Here is a 23,487-nt window from a genome sequence, read left to right as displayed (position 1 = left end):
GCCCGGGACGGCTGTCTTCGGCGCCGCGCCGCCACCGGAAGTCCCCATATTGCTCATCTTTGTGTAGCATTCTCTATATAAGGAACTAAAGTTGCAGCTTTGTACATAGAAGAATTCCAAAAGCAGCAGAAAAGCCAATGAATCAGCACCCAATGAGAATCATTATTTTGAAGCAGGTTGCTGCTTTGATCTGCAAATCTGCTTTGATGGGTGATTAGACTGAAGTTTCATTGACTCATTTCATCCATTTAGTGTTTATGCAGCTCTAATAAGGTTGCCAGAAATGGATGTAAGTATAAGGGAGGCTGGGTATGATGATTATTCCTTATCTTCTATTACTAGCATTTATATTTATTACAAATTGAAAATAGACTTTACTTCCTACTGTTTACATGTGTCACAGTATACTTCTTGAATTAAATTTATCCTACAGATAATATATATCATACTGATTTTGGCAAATGTACAAGAAAAGAAGACCTAGCTCTCAATCATTTCACTCTAAAATTAGTGCCTATGCATTAAAAGCATTTCTGGAAACAAAATCGAAATAAAATTTAAACATTATTATTATGCCACAGTTATACTATCAGTATCCAGTATTCTTATTAAATTCACATTTGCAAAGCAGTTCTATCAGTCTCACTGCCCACCCTCATCCCAAATTAACTAAAAGTTCATTACAGACCTAAATGCTAGTAAGATAAAGCTTTTCAAATCATAAGGACAACTTAGAGAAAGGGTGTCAAACTGTCCTTTGTTTCTTTATTTATTGTTTCTTTTTTAATTTTTGTATTCTATGTTTTTTAAATTTTTAGTGTTGTGAACCGCCCTGAGTCCTTAAGGAGAAGGGCAGCATATAAATTTAAATAATAATAATAATAATAATAATAATAATAATAATAATAATAATAATAATAATAATAATAAAACAACTGCTGGCCGGATACATCATAGTGAAACCACACCTACCCCATTGCAGGCAATAGTAAAAAAGTTGCAATACGTCACGACACATCTCGTGATATTGCGAGTTTGACACCCCTAGCTTAGAGTATAGAGACAGAAAGATATTAATTTGGCTGATGTTTGTTCTAATGCATTTCTTTTTAAATCTGAATAAGAGAAGTACAAATTAACTTTCTGGTTCTCCAGCATAATAAATAAATATAAAAACAACAACTTTGCTTGGAATTCTAATTTTCTGTATGCAGTATTAGATGGAATTACAACCCTTGTTTTTTGAAACTTCCACACTATTTGCTTATGATTTTCCTGGATCATTTTAATAGCAATAGCAATAGCACTTAGACTTATATACCGCTCGATTGTGCTGTACAGCACTCTCTAAGAGGTGTACAGAGTCAACTTATTGCCCCCAGCAATCTGGCTCCTCATTTTACCAATCTCAGAAAGATGAAAAGCTGAGTCAACCTTGAATGCCATCAGGATTGAACTCCAGGCTGTGGGCAGAAGTTTCCTGCAATACTGCATTCTAACCACTGTGCCACCAGGGCTCATTCTAAAATGTTGGTTTTAAATTATAAGCTAATAATTTGGGAGCTGTGGATACATTTGGAATTTTGAAACATATAGGTAGTTTCACAGCCCTGGCTAATATAACAGCTGCCATTGAGAGAACATAACCAGTTACAAAACAGTTGTTTATAGAACCATTCTCACCTATATACCCACATCCCCAAAAAAGCATTCTTCTTACTTCCAGTTACTTTGAGGTGATGGATCCACTTACAAATAGTGAGTCCACCCAATAGTTTTATTTTCTAAGAAATCCTCTAGTTCCCAATGGAGCCCCAGAACATTCTTAGAAGTAAACATGGTGGAGACTAATTCTTTGCAGTTTAAAAATGTAAAAAAAAATTAAATGGAGCAAAGAGTATGATAAATATAAAGGAAGCTGCCTGAAGATATATTAAGCAAATACAGTTCTTAATACTTTCCATATATACAAGATTGAATATAAATATTTTCCTTGTGTTTGTACAAATAACAGTAACATCATCATATACTATCATTTCTGATCTGCTTGTGTTTCAATTGTATTATTTAAGCTTAATTTCCCCTCTATATTCAAACCATTCTTATCAATCATAATTTTCTCAATGTTAATACCTTCAAATATCCAAACTTTTCATTCACATACACCATCCCTATATTTTATATATCATACATTATAAAGAATGCTATGCTACTTATATATCTTATTCCTCTTACTGTATGGGAATTATGTATTCATAATTCAAACAAGTGTTTAATCATATAGTACTCCATCTGGTAAGTCAAATGAAATCTCTTGAATCTAACTCTAGCCTTCTTTTGTGAAGTGGTTTTCCAAGTCAGTATATTCAGCTTGCCAGGGGAGTCTTCCTGTATTTTTGTGAATGTTGTTGGGAATAGAAAAGACAAGTTAGATAGAATGTGTGTTTTTTGTCTCCCAAACTCTAATAATTCTCCTGGCTGCCCTATAAACCATTTTGTTAGATGTTCTTTCCTATCTCCAAGTTTATTTTGTAGTTCTGAAAAATAAGATATCTTTTCCATTTCCATTGTTGTGGAAAAATCTTGCAAAGTTTCTTTTGTTTGTATTAGACTGTAGTTCTCTTCATTTGTAGCTTCCCTCTTTGGGTCCCTATCCTCTAGTTTGTATTCTGTTATCTGGTTTGTTTGTTTATTCTTTTTCATCATTTTCTGAGGGTTTTTTAATGGTAGGTTTAAGTTAAAGATGTGTTCATTTATGTTGGCAAAGTTGTTTTTAATCTCATCATGATTTGAAACCATTGTCATTTGAATCTGTCGCAGCATTGCATACATTTTCTCCTGGAAAATAATTGCCTTGTCTTGAAGTATTGTTCCTGCAGATCTTTGATGTTCCAGGCTAGGGCTTTCAGAAGGAGGTAGTAGGTGTTGTTTCCTGCCACTTTTTGAAAGGCATGTAACATCCATTTTATCTTCCCCCTCCAGATAGTCTTTCATCAGTACCATAGTCTCTGTAATTAGCCTTGTCAAACAACCAAATCCTATATAGTTCTTATCTTTATATAAGATAAGAGGTGTGAAAAAATAATTTTAGTTATCTATAACAAAAATGATATGGCCAACAACGTTTAGTTTAATAGCATAATTGCAGTGTAAATTCAACCCATCTGAAGGGCAACAGTTTGAGAAATCTATTTTAACACTTTGGTGAGAAAAAATGAAGTTACCTATATAGCTGTGAGGCTCAAAACCAAGAATGACACACGGTGATTCTTCTTAGCTAAGTTGTTTATTGTTCTCATACATATAGACAAAATCTTGCCAGACTGAGGTCTCTACCACCTAAATCTGAATATACTATCAAATATACTCTGTGACCTATTAAGGAGTGGCTGTCTTCACCCTCTTTCTCTCATGTGTAACATCTGGACTGAGTTGCCTCTTACTCCTCTGGAATGCACCCCTTCCCTCTTGGGAATCTACTTCCTTAGTACATTCTTCAGCATAAAGCCAGCAGCTGTGACATTGACTAATGACAAATCTTGACATTATCAAAACACTAAAAAGTGAAAAGTTTTGGACAGGATATAAGGGATATAGGCCACATGATTGGGAAGGTTTTAATGTGTTTCAGCAACATGGTGGAACTAACAATCTTTGCTGGCATGGCAAGTTTCTAGCTGTTTTGGAACTGTTGGTGAGACTGTTAAAAGTCGTTGGCACTGTTTGAAATTGTTCTGCCAGCAGCAAGATCTGACTGCTGGCCCAGCAACGGATTCTATTGCAAATCAGGGCTGTTTCCAGAGGAGGCAGAGGAGGAGGGATCCCAGGGCTTATGGAGCAAAGGAACTGGATGAGGCTGTTGGCTGGCCTAGAGGAAGAGAGAGAGGCTTTTGGAGGAGTTGGTGGTGGTGGCAGCCTGCTCCAGGGGGGGAAAGAAGTGAGGCCTCTTTAAGGAAAAGGTGGAAGAGATAGGATCAGAAAAAGGAAAGGAGATGAGGTTGTCATGTAGGAATACGAGCTAATGTGAGGGCTAATCCACATGTAACTCCATTTCCATCTGTCCTGTTTGCCATTGTTCGCTCCCTAGAGACTAAAATGGATGATCTGAAACTTGAGCTGGCCACGAACAAGGAGTGTATATCAGAGGTGGTGACCCTTTGAGAGCTGTATGCAACAAAATTTCATTTTGATGTATGCCGATTGGTGTACATTCAAAGTGACAATAAAGTTGTTGTTGTTGTTAAATACATGTTATGTTCTTCAATACTGTAGTAGATGATGGTACATAGCTTTGTTAACCAAATATTTTTTTTGGCAGCATGCTATACCTCCAATCTTGGATAGACATTGATGTTTTATATTTCATATTTTTTCTATGAAAAAAATCTTGCTTTTTTGGTAAGAGGGCCACCACACACTTTTGTGTTAGATTATATTTTATCTTTACAATATTAGAAACAGAGTTTGCCAGATTATCAAATAGTCGACTGCTTTGTCAGTAAACTCATGCAGCTTGAGAAAAAGGAAGACTTTGCCATTGCCACAAGTCTGCTCATGCCAAAAACTCTTGCTGATAATATATATATATAATCTCACTGGCTCATAACTTCATTTGGAATAAGAAAAATTTATTTCTGGAACAGGATTTATTTATTTTTATTGTTTATAACACTTAGATATTGTTGACTATGGAATTCTATCAGCAGTTTTATAACAAAAAGAGAACAACAAAATCAGCTGAAAATCCAAAATATTAAAAATACATTACAATGTTCAATAATTAAAGGCTTTCCAAATTTATTTGTTGTAGACCTTTTAAAAATAGAACAAATGCTATTCCAGGGACCTAAGAATGAGACTGTCAGGCGAGAAAAGTCAGGTCCATACAGTATGTGACGGTTCAATTAAACTGAAATCACTATAGCTGATGCAGACGAATCTTTTCAACTAACCGTCAGTACCTGCTTAGAGTTAGATATAAGGATCAATAGCATTCAAGTGGGATTGGGCTTAGTTTGCTTGTGGCTACATGGGGATTCTAGGCTGATCCTTCTTTTCACCCTGCCTCCAGGATCTGCCACTCCTTCTCCCCTCATAAACAAATCTGAAGTCCTCCTCAAATAGCCATACAGAAGAAAGCATTTTTTCTGGAACCAAGTGATATAAACCTTTAAAGCCTTGGTGGAGCAGTGGGCTAATGCCTCCTTAAGTAACACCAGCTGCCTGCAATTAGTGCAGGTTCGCATCCCACCAGGCTCAAGGTTGACTCAGCCTCCCATCCTTCCGAGGTAGGTAAAATGAGGACCCAGATTGTTGGGGGCAATAAGCTGACTTTGTAATAATGCCGCTTGGGGGGGGCGAAAGCCCTAATAAGCAGGCATATACATAGAATGAAGGCTACTGCTAAGTTTGTAAGCCGCCCTGAGTCTTCAGAGAAGGACGGGATATAAATGGAATTAAAATAAAAATAAAAAATAAAAATAAAGGTAACAACCCCAACAATTCACATCTATGTACTGTAATGCCTTTAGCAAAGATGTCATATAATTTATTTGAATTCTTCCAGATTTGGTTTACAGGTTTACCTACTTATTCCAAGAGTAAGTATGCCTGGGATTTCAGCCTAACGTTGCTATTTATACATTTCTATTGGTTCCATTAAGTTCAAGGTTTACTCTCAGTGGGTATAGAATTGCATGTAATAATAAAATTATATAGATAGCTAATCAAAAAGAAACCACACTGAGTTCAATAAGTGCTTATTTAAGGCAAAGTATATATTGCAACAAAAATAAGCGGCTTAAGTGTTTCCTGCCCTGCTTGATTTTTTTTTCAGCCATTGCTTTCCATATTTATCTAACAAGCTAAGATTAGCAAACCAGCCTATAATTTTCTACATCCTGTCAGGGGCTGTGCTGCAACCATAGCAGAATGTTGATACTCTTTAAAACCGAGCAATAGTTGCAATAATTCTCACTCAAGTAACCATTTGCAGAATGAGGCAAAACTATGAATTGCTTTCCTATGAATTGCTTTTCTATGAATGAATGGAAAATGTCTGCCAATAAAGCACATGAAGGAGTAAAATGAGTTTTATTTATGAGCATATGGCAGATTGCTTCTCTTACATTTGAGCTCTTCTGTTGTAATGTAAACCACATTTGTTGTAGACATCAAATGAAATGCAGAAGAAACTTTTGGAATTGCAGCCTAAGAGATTTTGTTTCCTTGGGTATAGCAGTTAACGGGCTCTTACCTAAATAGAGATAGAAATCTGTATAAGTGGGGAAAGAGACCTGTTGCTGCTAACATCCGAGTGCCAGCTCATCTTATATAATACTTGTGTCAACCCCATTTTCATCTGTTATCTCCCTACACAATCTATGAAATGTTCAGAATAATATATTTTCCTGATACCAAACTTTGAGCATCAACGTATATGGATATTACATCAAGAATAACATCAAGAATTACATCAAGATATTACACCAAGAGCCTTGGTGGAGCAGTGGGCTAATGCCTCCTTAAGTAACACCAGCTGCCTGCAATTAGTGCAGGTTCGCATCCCACCAGGCTCAAGGTTGACTCAGCCTTCCATCCTTCCGAGGTAGGTAAAATGAGGACCCAGGTTGTTGGGGGCAATAAGCTGACTTTGTAATAATGCCGCTTGGGGTGTGTGTGAAAGCCCTAACAATCAGGCATATACATAGATTGAAGGCTACTGCTAAGCTTGCAAGCCGCCCTGAGTCTTCGGAGAAGGGCGGGATATAAATGTAATAAAAATAAATTAAATAAATAAATATGAATTTTAAGACAAGGTACGGTTTCTGATGAGAACATTGTATTATGTATTCTACATTCCTTCTGCAATCTTCTGCAGGTTTATTGGGGAATAAGATGCAATGGGATCTGCAGCACGTGAAGCTTACCATTTCCAACTCATAACAAACATTGTTGTCATGGATCTGGTTTGTATCATGAATCTGGTGTAAGAAAATGAAGTGATTTAAAAGATATGGCCTTCTGGGATGAAATTGAGAATTAAAAATGTGGTAGTAAGCAGAAGAACAGGATGCTTTCACAAGGTGCCAAAAGTGAAGCTGAGCAGTGTCCAAGAGGAAAGGCCAGACAATGAAGTGAAGCAGAAACTAGTTCTTTGATCAACAGAACCGTGCCTGGGAATTGAAAAGCATTGCTTTTAAATATATTTATTACTCAGTTATACTGCAGACAGAAGCCAGGATTCCATTCAGGTGGAAATCCCTCAAATGCGTCAGATATTAGTATGTCTAGGAGTCACTATAAGGATATTAAATCTAGAATCTAATATAATTTAGGCACATCACTGCCCACTTATGATTAATTTATCATGAGTGTATGAAGATGAAAAAACTGTGGAGATTCCATGGTGATATATTAAAAGTCTGGATAGCTATCAACTGTCTTATTTCTGGAAACACATGTCTTTTCAGGCTATAACGCTAGAAGTGGAGGCAATGTGTATGAATTGCTAGCAAAAGTAGAAATATCTTGAGGGATTTGCATTATTTTCCACAACATATAGAATGTGAAACAGCTGCATGATTGAGTTTCCAGGAACCAGGCTTGTAATCAGGATTTTTCATACATTACATGTCCCAGTTCCTGCAAATCCAAAAGAGTGACTGTTTAGGGCAGACATGTCAAACACAAGGCCCGGGGGCCAGATCCGGCCCGCGAAGTGGTTTCATGTGGCCCGCGAAGCCATCCTGGAAACAGTGAAGGAACGGCTCCCGCTGCCTTGGCCCTGGCCCAGAGACCCTCCTTCTGCCATAGACCCTCAGATCTGTCCCACTCCTGCCCAGGCCCCCATAGGCACCCTTGATGCGAACGATGTAGAGCTGGCCATGCCCACCCAGTAGGCCATATGCACTCTAGCCACGCCCACCCAGTAGGCCACGCCCACCCAGGCCACACCCACCCAGCCCCCTGAGGGCAACCACAATGCTGATGCGGCCCTCAATGAAATTGAGTTTGACACCCCTGGTTTAGGGTTTCAAGAACATGCTGAGTTGCAGACGAGGGGTGGGGTAACATTAAATAACAGTGTATATCAGTCAAGGATTGGGCAAACAATTAAGGTCATAACATTTTTTATTAAAGTTCTGAGTTTGTTTTATCTCCAGGTTGAGAAAAGACTGTTGTTGTAGGTTTACCAGACATCCAGCAAGGGATATATCCTCCTTTTTTGTCCTCATGTTGTCTCTTCAGCAGATATAACGTTAAAATCAAATATTGTTCAGCTTTTTAAAATACTTTTGTTATTATTTTATTTTGGACTATTTTCACAATAGTATTCATTCAAACATCCATCTATTGTGTTGTTGTATTGTCAGCTTCTTCCTTTTCTTTCCCAATACAATCAGAAAGCTACATTTACTGTATTTCCTGATTCTAGAAATTGGCGTGAATTCAGCCCTCCAGATCTACACTATGATCACATGTGTATATAAGCATATAGATAACATGATTCATCATGTTTCTATCCTAAAATTTGAAATGCATTTTATCAATTCTACATTACTGCTAGCATATGTTTGAAAATAAAGATTTGTTGGAAAAATACTGAGATTAAAAAGACAGTTTTCTAAAGCTGGAAAAAGTAATTTCATGTTCTGCATGTTGTTGTTGTTGTTAGTTGCGAAGTCGTGTCCGACCCATCGCGACCCTATGGACAATGTTCCTCCAGGCCTTCCTGTCCTCTACCATCTTCTGGAGTCCGTTTAAGCTCATGCCTACTGCTTCAGTGACTCCATCCAGCCACCTCATTCTCTGTCGTCCCCTTCTTCTATTGCCCTCAATCTTTCCCAGCATTAGGCTCTTCTCCAGTGAGTCCTTCCTTCTCATTAGGTGGCCAAAGTATTTGATGTTCTGCATATGTAGATCTAAATACACTTTTTGCTGTTTTTTACAATAATAATAATAATAATAATAATAATAATAATAATAATAATAATAATAATAATATTAATAATAATAATAGTAATAATAATAATAATAAATAAGTTGGAAGGGACCTTGGGGGTCATCTAGTCCAACCCCCTGCTCAGGCAGGAAACCCTATACCATTTCAGACAAATGGCTGTCCAGTTTCTTCTTAAAAACTTCCAGTGTTGGAGCATTCACCACTTCTGGAGGCAGGTTGTTCCACTGGTTAGTTGTTCTAACTGTCAGGAAGTTTCTCCTTAGTTCTAGGTTGCTTCTCTCCTTGACTAGTTTCCATCCATTGCTTCTTGTCCTGCTTTCAGGTGCTTTGGAGAATAGCTTGACTCCCTCTTCTCTGTGGCAGCCCCTGAGATATTGGAACACTGCTATCATGTCACCCCTCACCCTTCTCTTCATTAAACTACACATACCCAAATCCAGCAACCGTTCCCTATATGTTTTAGCCTCCAGTCCCCCAATCATCTTTGTTGCTCTTCTTTGTACTCTTTCTAGAGTCTCAACATCTTTTTTACAATGTGGTGACCAAAACTGGATGCAGTATTCCAAGTGTGGCCTTACCAAGGCATTGTAAAGTGGTATTAGTACTTCACGTGATCTTGATTCTATCCCTCTGTTAATGCAGCCTAGCACTGTGTTGGCTTTTTTAGCAGCTGCAGCACACTGCTGGCTCATATTGAAGTGATTGTCCACTAGGACTCTGAGATGCCTCTCACAGTTACTACTATTGAGCAAGGTACCATCTATACTATACCTATACTGTAATTTTTGTTGCTGATACCAAGAAAATTAAGCAGTTAGTGTGTCCTCCTGCTCTCTACCCCCACCCTGTTTGTCCTGGCTATGCAGATATATGGGAACCTTAGCCTTTTCTTGTGAAGCAAGAAAAGTGGGGGGGAAAAACCTTATTTCCCCAAATGACTTAAATAGAAAGTTTTTTTCTTTTTAGTAAGCAAGATAGGAGACTGTGGTCCTCCAAATATTGAATTACTACTTCAACATTTCTTATGACTAGCCATCTGCTCCAACATCTGCAGAGTCTGAAATTTCCCATTCTTGCAATTAGTCTTTGTTATTATCTGAATAATTAATTGATTATATGCTATCAACTTAGTGTTCTCTCTTAGTGTGCAGATAGACTGATTTTTCTCCAGGACGATTTGTCCTCCACCTACTTCTTCCAGTCTTCCAACAGGGCATTCATTGCTGCTATAATTGAATCCATTCACCCGTTGCTGGTCATTCTCTTATTCTCTTTGCTTCCATCTTTCCAGGCATTATAAACTTCTCCAGAGAGCTGGGTCCTTGGCTAATCTGTCCAAAGTGTGATAATTTCTGCCTGATCATTTGTGTCTCAAGATCATTTGTTTGAGGATACTTTTTTTTTGCTTTTTTCTCAGGAGTCTTCTTTAACCCCAAAATTCGAAGCATTAATATGTTTTCTGTCCTGGACCTTCAGAATCCATATTATCATCAGGGCTTTTTTTCTCATAGAACGCTCAGAACGGAGTTCCGGCACTTTTTTGGATGGAACCTTGTAGGGTAGGCAAGGTGGGTTGTATGACATGTGTGAGTTCCGGCACCTTTTTCTTTTACAAAAAAAGCACTGATTATCATCACCATTATTTTAGTCATTCTGTCCACTGCAGCATGAAGGCCACATTTCCAACCAATATGGTCCTGAGCTTCCTTTGCCAATTGGGCTTGCAATACTTGCTGATCCATCTTGTTTTAGGTCTCTTTCGTAGATGCTTTTTATCAAGGGGGATCCATTCTATGACTGCCTTGGTCCGCCTGCCATCAGTTCTTCTTGCGACGTGACCAGCCCATTTCCATTTCAATTCTTTTACTCTCTTGATGATATTGCATAATTTCGTTCATTCTCTAATCCATGTGCGGATTTTTCTATCTTGTCTTGTAATGCCGAACGTGTATCTTTCCATAGCTCTTTGCACCATTCATAGCTTTGGTATCAATTGTGAGGTTAGTGTCCATGTTTCAGTGGCATAAGTTAGAGCAGGTTAGCACATACTGATCAAAAACTTTTCTCTTCAGGGGGGAGGTTGTTTTTGAAAATTATACTTAGCTCGTCAAATGCCTGCGTAATGAAACTAAACACGATCGTCTACAGAATTAGCAAACACTCCATTCACTCTGCTATTTACACTAGAAGAACAGATTCTGTAAATTGGAGATTTTCTTCAAGTATGAAGTGCAATCAGGAATTACCTACCTTTCAGCCCTGAAACAATTGATGGGGAAAAGCAGGGCTTTTTTTCTCATAGAACGCTCAGAACGGAGTTCCGGCACCGTTTTTGGATGGAACCTTGTAGGGTAGGCAAGGCGGGTTGTATGACATGTGTGAGTTCCGGCACCTTTTTCTTTTACAAAAAAAGCACTGGGGAAAAGTATGAACCTGTTATGCATTGGCTAGGTGTACTTATCTCCATGGCTCATGCAAACAATTTTCATTTCTCAATAAAGCAAGATGAGAAATCTGTGAGCTGTAAATTACTAGCTACAAAAACCTGTAGGTTTAACTAACACTGAGGATAGTAAGAGATGTTGAGAGATAAGGGTGTTTTTTTATTTATTTAGTAAACTTCCTTGCCACCTAGACAACTCAAAGCAGCTTAAAGTCATTTAGTAAAATAACATATAAAACAATAAATAATGACCATAAATTTAAAATTCAGTTAACCAAGATGGGGAGCAAAGTGTGTATGGGTAAGAGTTGGGTTCTGTCTAATCGGTTTGAGACATTTAAGCTTTGTTCATGAACTAGTTAGAATTGTTGACACAGTAAATTATTTTGAGATCTCACGAGGAAGCTCCAAATACAGAGATGGGGGCTAGGACACTACATGCCTACAGAACTAATATATTGGAGTAGGAGTGTGCTGGTACCCTTTTTCAGTGAAATAAATTAATTTGAGAGTTGATATAAAGGGTAGCCATTTCCTTTTTTTTTCCTCATTCAAGAAGACAACTGATTTATATCAAGCTGTTATTAAAGTTATTTTTGTAAGAAAAATATGCATGTTGCCCTTTTAGTTTGCAACCATTTAACAGAGCATCCTCCCAGTAGTAGGGGAGGATAAGTAATACGAACTATTAATTAGTTTCAACATTTTTTCTTCATTTATACCAAGCAAGCCTACCATGCTGGGTATCCATAGCACCATATAAAGATCGCGGTACCTTTCTTTCAACAAATTCTTATAATGTAAGCATGCATCATAAAAGGATTCAAACATTTCTGCTATTGTATTTCACAAGTAGGAGCCTTATACATATGCATATTCTGGAAGAATAGAAAATGCGCACATTTAAGGCCTACACATTCAGATTAGAAAGTACAATTTTAATATTTTTAGTATTTTTATTTTGCATGCACTAATATATAAGGACATACAAAACCTATTTGAAATGTCAATACAAACATATCTGGTATCAAAAGAAAGCATGTTGTGTGCTTGGGGGATGATGCGGTGTTTGTGCATGTACGTATGGAAGCTGGGAACCTCTCACTGTGTCAGGTATGGAGGTATCCAACAGCCACCTTCAGATCTCAGCTATAGCCCTGAGCAATAGCACGCAGACTTATATATCGCTTCACAGTGCTTTACAGCCCTCTCTAAGCAATTTACAGAGTCACCATATTGCCTCCAACAATCTGGGTCCTCATTTTACTGACCTCGGAAGGACGGAAGGCTGATCCAACCTTGAGCCAGTGAGAATTGAACTGCCAAACTGCAGACAGCTGGCAGTCAGCAGAATTAGTCTGCAATACTACATTCTAACCACTGCACCACCACAGTTCATTTGTCTAACCCTTAACTTTCTTCTTTTTCTGAAAATAAAAGCCAGTTTATTAGCAGACAGTACTTCTGGGAAGAGTACAGTAACATTTGGGGGATTATTTTAAACATAAAATAGTCAGGGTAGACATTTTATATTTCAACAATACTGTTCTGTTATATCTGGTTCTTTACGATGCCAAAATTGATCCAAGACCATCTTGATTTGCAAGAAGTGAATGCTCCATCATTGGTTTTTAGTCTCATTCCTCGACTTACAAGAGTTCATTTAAAGACTGCTCAAAGTTACAACGGCACCCAAAAAACAGACTTATGACTGTTTTTCACACTTACAACCATTGCAGCATCTCCATAATCACGAGATCAGAACTTGGCAGCTGGCTCATGTTTATAATGGTTGTAGTCTCCCAGAGTCATGTGATCCCCTTTTGTGACCTTCTGACAATGGGGAAGCCAGATTCATTTAACAGCCATGTTATTAACTTAACAACTGTAGTGATTCACTTAAGAACTAACCCTAATCCTAAGCAAGGAGGCTCCAGGAGAATGATAGTATTAAAAATAAAAGCGATAAAATTATTTCAGTGAAATGAAAATGAGGAAATGCTTAACAGAGTATTTTAGAGCAGCAATCTCAGAGGTGTTTTTCAAGAGGCAGCTGGACTTTCTTTTTTCTCTTTGAAGATATTTTGGTTCTCATCCAAGAAGCTTCTTCAGCTCTGACTAGATAGTAGGGTGAAGAAAGATGGTGTGGGCGAAGAAGATTCTTGGATGAAAAGAGAAAACATCTTTAAAGAGAAAAAAAGAAAGTTCTGGTGCCTCATGAAAAAGCACCTTTGGGACAACCAGGACCTGGATGATTAAGAATCTCCATAGACATAGAGCAGTGATGTCCAACCTTTGCAGCTTGGCTGGGTGTGTGTGTGTGAAGAAGGGAACTGGGCTATGTGAGCAGCAGGCCAGTGCACACATGCACGCAACTTGATTTGTGCAAGTTGAGCTGTGCTTTCATGCATAGGCTGGCTCACTGTTCTTGGAAGTTGAGCTGCACAAATGCCAGTGTGCATGCTGGCCCACCACTCACACAGGCCATTCCAAATAGGATATGGCCAGTAGTGGACTGTGGCCCAGGGTTTGGGGACCCCTGTTTTACAGCTTTGTACAGAATGCTTGTGATACCATGACAGATCAGACTGAAGCAGATGTTGAGCATTCTTTTTAGGCCTAGAGACTGGTCAGCATTACTGTGCTAGAGCTTCCAGATGTCATAGGAATTCCTTAAAATTATCATGTTGAATTACCATGTGTTTATCATGTGTTTCATTGTAACATGCCCAGCAATTCTATTTCTGTATTATGTTAAGAGAAAATTATAAAGTCACTAGATTAATAAATCAGTCATATGTAATTCATGCTAGCTCACCAGAGGAAGAAAAGAAAACATACACCATGACTAATATAAACATGGGATAAAACTATATCTCCAACCATAATGGCCCTGACCAGGGGGGCCTTTGCACAGGTTCGCCTAGTGCGCCAGTTGCGCCCCTTTCTGAACCGAGATGCCATATGCACGGTTACCCATGCCCTTCTTGCCTGGATTACTGCAATGCTCTTTACATGGGGCTGCCCTTGAAGTGCACCCGGAGGCTTCAGCTGGTGCAAAATGCGGCCGTGCAGGTGCTTGTGGGAGTATCTCGATACTCCCATGTTACACCACTCCTTCGCGAGCTGCATTGGCTTCCAGTTACCCTCCAGGTGCGATTCAAGGTGCTGGTAATAACCTTTAAAGCCCTACGTGGCTTAGGCCCGGGGTACTTGCGAGACCACCTGCTGCCATTGTCAACCTCCTATCGCCCGGTTTGCTCCCACAGAGTTGGCCTCCTCAGGATGCCATCAGCCAGGCAACCCCCATGGGGAGAGCCTTCTCTGTGGGTGCGCTGACCCTCTGGAATGAACTACCTCCGGAGCTGCGGACGGCCCCTGACCTTTGATCCTTCCGCCGTGACCTGAAGACATGGTTGTTCCAACAAGCGGGCCTGGACTGACCATGGTTTTTAATTTGGCTTTTATTGTGTAAATTGTCCTGTATTTCTTAAGAACCATAAGAACCCGCGTGGCCGCATTTTGCACCAGCTGAAGCCTCCGGGTGCACTTCAAGGGCAGCCCCATGTAGAGAGCATTGCAGTAATCCAGGCGAGAAGTGACAAGGGCGTGGGTGACCGTGCATAGGGCATCTTGGTCCAAAAGGGGCGCAACTGGTGCACCAGGTGAACCTGTGCAAAAGCCCCCCTGGTCACGGCAGTTAGATGATCTTCCAGATTAAGCCATGAATCCAGGAGGACACCCAAGTTGCGGGCCCTTTCTGAGGGAGGCAAAAGCTCTTCCCCCATCAAAAGAGATGGAACATGTTGGACAATGTGAAATGCTGGTATCCACAGCCACTCGGTCTTGGAGGGTTTCAGCCTGAGCCTATTCCTGACCCACACCGCCTCTAGGCACTGGGACATCACGTCAAGGGCATCACTGGGTTGGCTCGGGGTGGAGATAAACAACTGGGTATCATCCGCATATTGGTGATACCTCACCCCAAAGCCATGGATGATCTCACCCAGAGGCTTCATATAGATGTTAAACAGAAGGGGGGAGAGAACCGACCCCTGAGGTACCCCACAGGAAAGGGGCCTCAGGGTAGATCTCTGCCCCCCTGCCAATACAAACTGTGAATGGCCCGAGAGGTAGGAGGAGAACCACCGTAAAACAGTGCCTCCCATTCCCAACCCCTCAAGCCGTCGCAGCAGGATACCATGGTCAATGGTATCAAAAGCCGCTGAGAGGTCAAGTAGGACGAGGACAGAGGAGCAACCCCTGTCCCGGGCCCACCAGAGATCATCTACTAGTGTGACCAATGCCGTTTCCGTGCTGTAACCGGGTCTGAAATTGGAGATTGTGGGTGCTGCAACACTGGAGATTTTTAAGGAGACTGGACAGCCATTTGTCTGAAATGGTAGGGTTTCCTGCTTGAGCAGAGCGTTGGACTAGAACAGGGATGTCAAACTGCTGGCTGGCGGGCCATTTTCATCATTCCGAAGCCACGCCCACCCCATTGCCAGCAATACAAAAAGAGTCGCGATACATAGCAACATGTCACATGATGTGGCAAGTTTGACACCTGTGGACTAGAAGAACTTCAAGGTCCTTTCCAACTCTGTTGTTCTATTATACTCTGAACTGTATTATATGGAAAAAAGTCAACTTTTTCTTTTATTAAGTTGGATTTGAACATTGTTACTTATTAATTGACAGAGGGAAATCAAATGACAAAAAAAGTTAAATGTTGGAAGCAACCACATGATTGCAGCCATTTTATGTGAACTGCACATTCAGTACTGGTAAGAAATAGCTGTGATTACAGCTGCCATATTGATTATTTTTTATCCTGCCAAGAAAAATTGTCCCAAATTAAATTACTTTACATTATAGCATATTAAAGTATATTACATTTATCCCAATAAACAAGAATATTTTATTAATTTAGCTAAGTATTAGATTCATCAATGAAATTTAGTATAGAAAATTTCTGATGATCTCTAAGATATAACTCTTAAGCATATAATAATAATTTGTATTTTTATTCCCACAACATCCTTCAGTTCTTCATAAACCAGACCAAAGGCTTCAGTATGAAATTATATATAATTTAATTTAATTTAATTTAATAACATTTATATACCGCCCTTCTCCCTGAGGACTCAGGGCGGTTCACAGGGCAGAATAAAATAGCCAATACAAACATTAAAAAGTGATTAAACAATTGCCCTAATTAAAAACAATAGAAGTACAGTTCTAAAAAACCCCGAGATAAAATTAAAAGAGCAAAAATAAAACAACCCCACCGATCCCCATCAGGCTAGGCCAGCTTGTACAAACAAAAATGTCTTGAGATCGCGACGAAAGGAGCGAAGATCGGGCGCCATCCGGAGCTCTACCGGTAGCTGATTCCACAGCTCCGGAGCGCCCACAGAGAAGGATCTCCCCCTGGGGGCCACCAATCGACATTCTCTGATCGGTGGCACCCTGAGGAGGCCCTCTCTGTGGGAACGCACAGGGCGCAGGGAGCTTGATGCCGGCAGCAGATGTTCCCTAAGGTACTCCGGCCCCATGCCATGGAGGGCTTTAAACACCGTTACCAGTACCTTGAATCTCACCCGGAAGACAACTGGCAACCAATGCAGCTCACGGAGCAGAGGTGTAACGTGGGAGTATCGGGAGACTCCCAACACCACTCTCGCGGCTGCATTCTGTACCAGTTGGAGCTTCCGGGTGGTCCTCAAGGGCAGCCCCATGTAGAGAGCGTTGCAGTAGTCCAGACGAGAGGACACGAGCGCATGAGTGACCGTGCACAAATCATCCCGGCTAAGATAGGGCCGCAACTGGCGCACCAGGCGAACCTGGGCGAAGGCCCCCCTAGTCACAGCTCCTATGTGGTCTTCTAAGGTGAGCCGTGAATCTAGGAGGACTCCCAAGTTGCGAGCCCTATCTACGGGGGGTAATAGTTCACCCCCCATAGCCAGAGGTGGAATGTCCGAATAAAACCGGGATGAAGGTATGCAAAGCCACTCAGTCTTGTCGGGGTTGAGTTGAAGTCTGTTCCTCCCCATCCAGACCCGAACCGCCTCCAGGCAACGGGACATCACGTTGAGGGCATCACTGGGGTGGTTTGGGGTCGAAAAGAAAAGTTGGGTATCATCAGCGTACTGATGATACCCAACTCCAAAGCCACGAATGATCTCACCCAGCGGCTTCATGTAGATGTTGAACAGGAGAGGCGAGAGGACCGACCCCTGAGGAACTCCACAAATGAGAGACCTCGCGGTCGACCTCTGCCCCCCTGCCAACACCGACTGCGAACGTCCCAAGAGATAGGAGGAGAACCACTGTAAAACTGTGCCTCCCACTCCCAATCCCCTGAGACGCCGCAGCAAGATACCATGGTCGATGGTATCGAAAGCCGCCGAGAGGTCTAATAGGACTAGAACAGAGGAATGCCCTCTGTCCCGAGCCCTCCAGAGATCATTCACCAGCGCGACCAATGCCGTCTCCGTGCTGTGCCCGGGCCTGAAACCCGATTGGTAAGGGTCTAGATAATCCGCTTCATCCAGGACCAGAGGGAGCTGATGCGCCACCACACTCTCAACAACCTTCGCAAGAAAGCGGAGGTTGGAGACAGGACGAAAGTTGTTCAATACAGCTGGGTCCAGGGCAGGCTTCTTGAGGAGAGGCCTCACCACCGCCTCCTTCAAGACGGCGGGGAAGATACCCTCACTCAAAGAAGCCGATATAACTGCCTGGAACCAGCTGCGTGTCCTCTCCCGGGCTGCATAGACCAGCCAGGAAGGGCACGGGTCCAATAAACATGTGGTGGTGCTCAGCCTCCCCATGATCCTGTCCACTTCCTCCGGAGTCACAGAATCAAACTCCTCCCAGGTGATATCGACAAGACCACCCGTGTCCTGATCGTCAGACTCTGCCCAGTCAGAGTCCAGACCGGTCCGAATCCGAGCGATTTTGTCCGACAGATGTTGGTTAAACTCCTCGGCACGGCCCTGCAAGGGATCCTCCCTCACCTCCTGATTTAGGAGGGAGCGAGTCACCCTAAACAGGGCGGCCGGGCGATTATCTGCGGACGCGATAAGGGTGGCGAAGTGGTTAGACCTCGCCTCCCTTATCGCAGCGAGATAAGACCTAATGTAGGCTCTTAGTCGCAATCGGTCGGATTCGGATCGGCTGGACCTCCAACCGCTCTCTAGGCCCCGTCTCCGACGCTTCATCTCCCGAAGCTCCGCAGAGAACCATGGAGCTCGACGGGATCTGCACCGGGTCAGGGGCCGCAGGGGTACAACTCGGTCAAGAGCCTCAGTGGCCGTCCTTTCCCAGGCTTCCACTAAGGCATCTGCCGAGCTGTGAGCAAGGGAGGCAGGTGGGGACCCCAGAGCTGCCTGGAACCTCTGGGGATCCATTAAGCGTCTGGGGCGGTACCATTTAATTGGTTCCAAACACCCACGGCGGGGGGTGGCAAAACGGAAGACCAGCCGCAGGAGATGATGATCGGTCCATGACAGGGGCATAATAATTGGAGAGCCCCCACCAAGATCATCTAACCACCGTCCAGATAAGAAAACTAGGTCAAGGGTGTGGCCTCCCTCATGAGTCGGTCCCGAAATTACCTGCGTCAGGTCCATGGCCGTCATGGAAGCCATGAACTCCCGGGCCAACTCAGATGATCCTCCCAGTGATGGTAGGTTGAAGTCCCCCAAAACTATAAGTTTCGGGAACTCAACCACCAGCCCAGAGAGGACATCGAGCAGCTCAGGCAGGGCTGCTGCTGCGTGACTAGGCGAAAGGTACACCAGCAGCAAGCCCAACTGCGCACCAGGGCCGCATCTCAAAAAGAGAGACTCACACCCGACTATCTGAGGAACAGTGGCCTCCCGCGGACACAAGGTCTCCCTCATAACTACAGCCACACCCCCACCCCTACCCTGAGCCCGAGGCCGGTGCAGCACCCGGAAACCTGGTGGGCAAAGATCAACCAGAGGAATCCCGCCTTCTGGGCCCAACCAAGTCTCCGTGATGCAAGCCAGGTCCGCCTGCTCACCCTCGACCAGATCACGAACGAGAGGAGCCTTATTAGAGACGGACCTGGCGTTCAAATACACCAGCCGGAGCTCAGGGGGCTGCACACCCTCACTCCCGGGACCTTGGGGTAGAGCCAGAGGGTCGGAGTGCCTCACCGCTTGTAAGTAGCGGAGAGGCCTTCCCTGAGATCGATACGGCCCTCTGCTCCTCCATCTGCTGCCATTCCCTGATGTCGTGGGAATAGGTAGCCCCACGACCAGCCCTGGAGCCCCGGAGGTGACCGACCCCCGCTCCTCCCCCCTGCGATCTCCATCGGCCCTAGCCAGAACAGCGGTAGTTGGATAGCCCCCCTTATCCAAACAACCAAAAGAACCCTCCCGCCTCCCTAACCCCCTAAAAAATTTTGAAAGAAAAATAATCAGGGGCCTCTTATTATAATGAAAACAAAGGATAATCTGAATGAGTTCAACAAGACTTTTTTTATTGAAAAGTTTTACAGTACATTTTATCTTTAACAATCCCCCCTCCCCCCACCCCTACCTAACCCTCCCTATCCGTCCCCCCCATTCCCCCCTCCCCCCCGACTTCCCAGAGCTAAGTACAAGGTATAAAAACAAAGAACAATCATAAACATCCATATGCTAACAACAATAAACTATTAATTCTATCGCCCTCTAGCTCATATGAAATGACTACAAGCAATACTAATATTACATATAAAAAGAAAAAAAAAGAAAAAAGAAAAGAAAACTTATTCAAATGCTAAGTGAAACTTTTTAGTCCCATATTTGTTCTGGATATAATCAATCCACTTTTTCCACTCCATAATATAACGATCTTGCGAATGATCTTTCAAGTAAGCCGAAATAGTTCAACAAGACTTTTGATAGATAAAGAAATAATTCAATCTGTAAATAATCCTGGCAGAAATTATAAAATATTTCATTTGAATTCAGTAAATTAAAAAAAAGGAAATCCATATTGGGCCAAAATGTGCTCCAAAAATTTCCATTGCATCCACCATTTTAAAATGTCTTTTATGCATCTAATAGGAACACCACTGCCAATTGCAGTCTTTCTGAATATAAATCTAAAATATTATCCTTGGCTCGTCAACCTGTAAACCAAACTATACAGGATAGACAATAGAAGGCAATATTTTATGACCTGTGTTGCTAACAGCACAGGTTGGCATAATTTAATGCAGAAATCAGATGGTTTCTTGTATCATTCACAGAATTTTTATCATGTTTCAAAATCATAGTCATATAAGGCTTATTAGTGGAAATTGGAAAGTTTAGAAGAGCTATCTTGTTTTTTTTTTCCAAAAGTGTGTAATTTTATTCCTCAATAAATCTTTGACTGCATACTATAAGGTCTAATATATTTTTCATAATGCTGATTCATTATGTTAAAATCATTATATATCTTGTCTGAAGCATAATAGCAGAAACAATATTATTTTATTGTTGCTCTTTCAATCTACAGGAAAAGTCAATAATTTATTAAGTACTTTCCCCTAGACCTAATACCTTTGCTTTATTTGATTTAGTGAAATGACCATTTATAGTGTGAATTTCTTAGAAATATTTTTAAAGTATTTTTATATTGTCAGCAAGATCAGTCCTCAGCAGTCTGTATATAAAAATGTAACTAACAATGTTTTTTTTTACTTCAGTTGAAACTTAAGCTTGAACTCAAATCTGTTTCTGTTTCAACACCTTTATTGATTTGCAAAATTGCTCCAACATCTGTAGGACATTATTACAATTTTCAAGTACTAGTTTCTTTTACTTCTTTTTTTATTTTTATTTTTAATTCCATTTATATCCCGCCCTTCTCCGAAGACTCAGGGTGGCTTACAAGCTTAGCAGTAGCCTTCATTCTATGTATATGCCTGCTTATTAGGGCTTTCACACACACCCCCAAGCGGCATTATTACAAAGTCAGCTTAATTGCCCCCAACAATCTGGGTCCTCATTTTACCTACCTCGGAAGGATGGAAGGCTGAGTCAACCTTGAGCCTGGTGGGATGCGAACCTGCACTAATTGCAGGCAGCTGGTGTTACTTAAGGAGGCATTAGCCCACTGCTCCACCAAGTTTTTTTCCCCAGACTCCTCCTTAATACTACCAGACAATGGCCTGCCTCATATTCAGTAACCCCTCACATTAAAAACAAAAAAAAACCTTGAGCATATGATCTGGAGATCAAGCATCTGGGCAGAAGCGACATATAGCGACTGGACATTACGTTTGGCGGTTTGTTTGTTTATTGTCTTCAAGTTAAGATTGATTCTTGGTATTTGCCTCGACAAGTCCATGCAATTTTCTTGGCAAGATTTCATAAGTGGCTTGTTATTTTCTTACTTCCTAGGGGTATGAAAATGTGATTGGCTCAAGATCACCGAGCTGGCTTTGTGATATCATTTATATCATAGGAACCTACATGAATAACATCTTTCTCACTGTCACTATTCTCATTTTCGGTTGTCAGGGAAATGTTGATCACAAAGGTCTTAGCAATTTTAGTATCTGAATCAAAGACATTTTTCCCTAGTCACAGGGTAAAATCTTATTAATTTTGTCTGAATTTCTAACTGCTGTTGGGTCAGCTGGGTCTCGTTAAGCTGGCATTTTAATTGAGTGCTTTTATTTTGGTAGAGAGACTATGGTCTGCAAATAATGCTAGGAAATTATTTTTTAATAAAGGAAAGAAATAATTATATCAAATACACACACACACACACACACACACACACACACACACACACACACACACAACTTTTGAATAATGTGAAACCTTACTGAAAGCCTATCTTTGGGGCAATTCTACCGAAAGGGATATCACTTCTCCTAATTTCCATTCACCCAGATCTATAATGGTGTAGACCAGGGGTACCCAACCCCCAGTTCATGGACCAGTACCTGGCTGCAGCATGCCAGCAACTGGTCCGCACAAACAAGCAAAGATGCAGGCAGCAGGCAAAACCACGCACCTGCAGGTCCGCGGAAAAACCTCTCTCCACATAACCGGTCCCTGGTGCCCAAAAGTTTGGGGACCTCTGGTATAGACCATTTTAGTTTAGTTTAGTTTAGTTTATTAATATTTCTATACCGCCCTTCTCCCGAAGGACTCAGGGCGGTGAACAGGGCAAGAATAAAATACAAAATTACAAATATTAAAAGAAGATTAAATAGCTGCCCATTAAAAACAATTAATACAATACATTTATAAAAACCCCAAAAATACAGCAATAAAAACCCCACCAATCCCCCCATCAGGCCAGGCCGGCTTGTTCCAATAAAAATGTTTTTAGATCGCGGCAAAAGGAGCGAAGATCGGGCGCCATCCGGAGCTCTACCAGTAACTGATTCCATAGTTCCGGAGCGCCCACAGAGAAGGATCTCCCCCTGGGGGCCACCAATCGACATTCTCTGATCGGTGGCACCCTGAGGAGGCCCTCTCTGTGGGAACGCACAGGGCGCAGGGAAGTTGATGCCGGCAGCAGGTGTTCCCTGAGGTACTCCGGACCCCTGCCATGTAGGGCTTTAAACACCATTACTAGTACCTTGAATCTCACCCGGAAGACAACTGGTAACCAATGCAGCTCACGGAGCAGAGGTGTAACGTGGGAGTATCGGGAGACTCCCAACACAACTCTCGCGGCTGCATTCTGTACCAGTTGGAGCCTCTGAGTGGTCCTCAAGGGCAGCCCCATGTAGAGAGCGTTGCAGTAGTCCAGACAAGAGGTCACGTCTGGACTAATTGGCCCATCCAGAGGAAATCCACATGAAAGTCCTTAGAATTGCTAAGCTTGTTCCTTCATATCTATACATTTTATGTATGTTTTTCCTAGTATACTCTATGTTGTTCTTATTGTTTTATGTTATTTTCACCAATATAAGCATTTTAGTATCCCTAATATTCTTCATTCTTGTAGTTATTTTTTCCAGACATCTGCATCAGAACAGTAATTGCATTTAGTCCACATTTCAGTTCATGAAATAAATATTAGGTAAGGTTTTATTAAAATATTAACCGCA

The sequence above is a fragment of the Vipera ursinii genome (genome assembly GCF_947247035.1).
Source record: "Vipera ursinii genome assembly, chromosome: 5".
NCBI classification, from domain to species: domain Eukaryota; kingdom Metazoa; phylum Chordata; class Lepidosauria; order Squamata; family Viperidae; genus Vipera; species Vipera ursinii.
The sequence above is the reverse complement of the archived record's forward strand: the minus strand, read 5'-3'. Positions refer to the sequence as shown.